Genomic DNA, 5,401 nt, shown 5'->3' with positions numbered 1-5,401 from the left:
TTCTCCTCAAGTTTTAGTTGTTGCTGTTGTTTTTTGATCATTATCAATTTGTCCAACTGTTTTCTATCTATTTTGCACTCAAAAGTTGCAAGGATGTCGTGGCCTATTCTCGCTGTCTTGGGGTAAAGGCGGGGTTCCGAACTCTTTCATTGCAGGGCCACATGGAGAGACATCCCAGAAAACCAAATACACAATTTAGAGTCACCAGTAAACCAAGTGTGCATGGCTTCGGACTAGGGAAGGGAGACGGAGCACCTGGACAGAACCGGAACCTGGAAATCAAACCCACAACCTGCTTTCCATGTGGCAACATTTACCCACAATCACGTTATTTAATCGCAAATTTTAAAAAGCCGGTACAAACTGAAAGAAGGTTGAAGGTATTTAGCCAATAGTTATATTTTCTCTCCTCAGCTGACAAATAAAGTGATTGTACTTTGGGTTTCTTGGGTATTGAACAATTTTGTTTGCTTGGTTGCAAAACAATCTAAATTGTGTCCTAAACAACATGCAATATGGCAGCAGCTACATTTGTTAAGAAGTAAAAAAGATAAATAAACAAATAAAACTGCAGAAACTGCTTTGTTATCCAGCAGCCACCAACAGTAAAAAGGAGTAAACCGCTTCTCATCAGCTCATTAATTTATTTCATAGACTCGTTCCAGTACCACGTTTTGCCTTTTTGACATCAATCTTTAATCACTGTATAATATCCCGCTCTCACAAGGCACTGGCCAATAAAGTACTGTAATTTAATTTCCCCACAATGAATAATAGATGGGATTCAATATTCCCCAGAAATATGGTGATGTTATTATAAAGTTGCACTTGGTCCCAGCGTGTTGAGGCCGTTTAGGGACGCCACAGTCCTCAGGGTGGCTGGAATCAGGACGCTCGCTTCAGTGTAGGACTAAAACTGCTACACTTCCAGTAAAGAGCTCATTCATGTTTGATGCTGTGGACGACCGTGTTGCCACACGTGGTCAGTATGCACACCAGTTCAACCTAAAGCTCATTAGTGCAATGGCTGATAGATGGCAGGATTTTTTTTTTTTTTTGTTGTCATTTTTATTTGTCATTTGCTAAACTTGAATACAACAACAATCTTATTTGAACTAGCGTGTTGGTCGTTGCCCTGTACAGAACTTGGCTTGAACATTAGAGGAATACAAATTGTACCTGAACACAAAAATTCACAAAAAGCGCATTACATAAGAGAAAGCGTGAGCGACATACATTTACTTTCTTCTTTTTCCTTTGCGTTACAATGTTATATAAAAGAAGCCAGTCTAAACAAAAACAATCAAATATACTCAACAGAAGTTTATTAAGATATGTAGCATAAATCTGTGCTCTTGCATTGCTTTAGTCCAGGCTCGGTCCTCACCAACTGACAGTGACACATTCAAACAGACGCAGCTGGCCTCCGTGATTTATTTAAGCAAGCAATTTCACGACTGCATTAGAAGAAAATTACCAGGGAAAAAAAATAAAAGCTTGAGGCAGTAACAGGATAACAGTGATTAATTTTCAGTTATATCTTTAACAATTTTGGTTCACTGTCAGGTCAAAAAACTGAAAAACATCCACCACAACAGAATGGGGATCCAGATGTCTCTTTGCTCCGACGGTGCACTGAATGTCTCACCACAACACAAACACAGAGCGAGAGGCGAGAGAGCTCCCCGAGTGAAGAGAAACACCGGGATTTAAATAAAAAGTAGAATCTTCCCAAAATGCATCCTGTCTCCGCTGAACTCTGTTCCAGCCGAGCTGTCTTGCAACCGCAGACACGTGTTTTTCTTCTTCTCAGGGGCATCATGACAATTTCTCTTTGCTGTGGATCCAAATCGCATGGTTTCCCTAAATCTGTGGACTCTTTTCAGCTGATGTGGCTGAAATATACTTTATTAAAATGGTATTTTCAAAATACAGCTAAAAGATTATTAGTTAACCAATTTCCCCTTCAAAGTTAGCAAGCGTTCTGGGGTTTACTTTTAAAGGTTCACAAAACAACATTTACATGTTTTACGGTTACACCTCCCCTCGGACGCCCTGCAGCTGGCTGAACCCGATGATTGCGTTTGGGCAATTCTCTAAATACGAAAATAAGCTGTAATTTACAGCAACACATTAAGCACAACAACACATTAAGTAAATGTGTTATTGTCCCCTGGAGGCAGCTTCACGCAGCACCTATACAGCGAACTGCGTTTGCGTGTAATACGGTGGACGTGGAGCGAGGAGGAGGAGCATGCGGTGTGTTTCGTTATGGTCCTGTTCTGCAAACAGACCAATTTCTCTTTTTTACCGGAGGACGTGTTGAAGAGTCCAACCTGTTTCACCAGCACAGCAGCCCCGGCAATTAATTTGGAATAGATGACAAAGACCGAAAGTTTTCACATCAGAGGAAGAATGACTTCAGGCAGGGGGAAAAGGGCTCTTTAATAAAACTTGCATACTCGCTTTCCCTTTGATTACGATAAGAATGTACTTGCCCAAGACAATTTGTGGAATCCGCAATGAGAAGTCAAAAGAGCAAGAAGTTCAAGCGTGCAGTCCTTCTGTTTGGAACTAATTTTGTAGAGTTAAAAGAGAGAAAATACAGACCTTGATACCTCTTTTTTTTCCCTTCAGGCCATCAGTGAAGTGAAGCTTTCTGCTCTCCTCCCACTGGCTGAACCTTCTCTGTAAATCGCTCGCACCACCCTGGACATTAGCATTTCTATGCTTGGAATTATCTATTTTATTTATTTATTTATCTATTGGTCTAAATGTGTACTTTGGCCTGCCACATTTACGCTTTCAGTGAAACAAAGCTTTTGCTAAAACAGCTGCTCTGTCCAGCTACACGTGTGAGATAAAACTTGTACATTTGTGCATGTATACATTGTGGACATACCATGTCTGCAAAAGGTGAATTGTAGAAGTCAACCAAATGTGGTGAAAAGCAGAAGGAAAGACAAAGCAAGCAGTGTTCCTTTAAATACTCCATCGCTTTTTTATTTGGTCTCAGCTTCCATCTTATATTGTCATAGTGAAATGGAGCAGAGGGACTGAGAAATATGACTGTGACTGTTTTCTCCAACTTGTCAACTTTTTATGACTACTTTGAGGGCATGGACTTTACTGGAACCAATTGTATTTCAGTTATTCAGAAGCAAACAGAGGCCTCAGACCAAAGGAACCAGAACTCCACATATGTTACAGAGAACATATATGTAAGTACAGACGGCAGTAACATATCAGAGCAGAAAAGTATTCTGTCCAACAAGGGAAAACAATAGACACACAATGCATTTAGTATTGTATTCACACGTTTGCCACATTCTGTTGTGTTAAAGACCTGTTCCATTCCTCTTTGCAGCACATCTCAGGCTCCAGCAGGTTGGAGCAACAACCATTTTTCAGATCTCTGGCAAACTCCAGGTTGGCTGCCATGCAAAATTACAATGCAATGACTACAATTTCTTTTAGAAATTTGCCAAAGCAATACTGCCTTTGGAAACATCTTCATATTTGTATGCCACATTGTTATTTTGTTGCTTCCTTTCTGTTTTTTGTGCTAACGATTTGTCTTCTCTTCTCTTTCTTTCTTTCTTTTTTATTATTTAAGCTACTTCTGCCTTCCAGAAACCAGTCGTCTCCTCTGCAATCTGCGAGTCCACGTGTCTGACTTTTTAAATTTGTCTCTCCGTCCATCTGTCTTCCGCTGTCGGCGTCTGTTAATTGTATGATATAAACGAATCAGTAATGGTTGAGAGGCAAATATAGCATAGCAGACTGTCTGCCTCCACTCGCCTTTGCAATTTTCACAAACAATTAGGAGAAGAGATGGTGATGGAAGAAATATGCTTCAAGACTGATCAAAATCAGAAAAATACGTCAAATGACTAAAACTTTTATTTCTTTTACTTGTGAAAAAAAAAAAAAAAAAGGAGGAGTCAAGTGTCTTGTGTTTGTATATAAAACATGTCTCTACTTCATTTTTCTCTGGATATGATCCACAGGTACTCAACTCAGGGATGTCTGGCAGAGGACTGGACCTGGTTGCAAAGTCTGGCGCCTGTTTTTAGGGGCCAAATGGCAAATCTCCTGCAACTGATGCAAAAAATGACAAGTCGCCCATTAAAACTCATCTGAAGCCAATAAAAGCGTCTGGCGCGTTTGCACTCAGAAATCCAGCGTCGTCATCTCCCCGAGTGCGACGTCTCCACCGTCTCCTCCTCCACCTCCTCTCCGTCCCACCGTCCCTCGGCCTGTCCCGCCGCCGCCCCGTGATCTGAACCGATGTGTCAGGTGAGTTGATCATTCCCTCCAGCTGCTGTCTGCCAACCGCAACTTCTCTTTCCCTCATGTGTCACCGCCGCTCCGTCTCCCTTCCCCTCCCCTCCGCCTCTCCTTGTCAGTCTGGCTGCCTCTCCGTCTCTCACTCCATCACGTCGACCCCACCTCCCCCTCCCAATGTCCCGCTCCCGCTCCTCCTCTCATGCACCCCCTAGACGGGCCCGTCACGAAGATTCATCCACTTGTCCGTAAGCAGTCAGAAGCTGTTCCGTCTGCGTAAGTATGTGTGTGTGTGTGTCGCGCAATATGTTGTTGGGCACGCTTCTGCATTTTGCTTGTGTGAGGCATGAGGGCGCAGGGGGAGGCGGGGGGGCCGGGGGTGACGTCTCTCGACCATCAAGAACCGAGTGTCACCAAAGCTGAAGATGTTTCTTAGGGAACAAAATGTTTCTGAGCACAGAAGCAAAGTCAAAGGATCATTTTGACCAACCAGCTTCCGCTGCACGCGAACCAGCAAGAGGACTCTTCTGGACGGCATCCAGCCCACACTGGCACTGCTGCACTTTGTTCACCTTGAAGTGATAATTAGAAGAATGACTTACCAACTACTCCTACAAGTCCCATCATTTTGATTCAATTCAAAAAGGACATAATAAATGGCGCAGAAAATTCCTGACAAACGCTTCCTTCAAGATCCATGTTTTTCTACCATCTTCTTGAATAGTTGAGTGGGTGGCAGGATCCACTGTATTTGTGATTTATTTGGACACTTCGATGGTGGCAGCCAAAATTACTTTTCCTGTATGACAGGAACAGTATTATATATTGATTCAATGGCACATTCTGCAATTTCATTATTTTCGATATAAGTTGTGAAAATCCAGACACATTTTCTTGACCAGATTCTTTTACGCCTTCATTGACAATGTACAACAAACGATACAAAATATTTATTGTGAGAGTGATAAAAGGTCTGGACCATGGAAGACCCTTAACAACTACATGTGCTGTCTGCTTCTTGACAATTCCTGGTGAAAATGTTTGTAAAAATGCAGCTACCGATAGACTCCCAGTGAGTGGAATAGCACGACGTGACAACAGAGCGCTTCACTGC

This window comes from Nelusetta ayraudi, unplaced genomic scaffold (assembly GCF_046127955.1).
Source record: "Nelusetta ayraudi isolate G7.1 ecotype Tasmania unplaced genomic scaffold, CSIRO-AGI_Nayr_v1 ptg000120l, whole genome shotgun sequence".
In the NCBI taxonomy this organism is placed as follows: domain Eukaryota; kingdom Metazoa; phylum Chordata; class Actinopteri; order Tetraodontiformes; family Monacanthidae; genus Nelusetta; species Nelusetta ayraudi.
Note: the sequence above shows the minus strand (reverse complement) of the source record.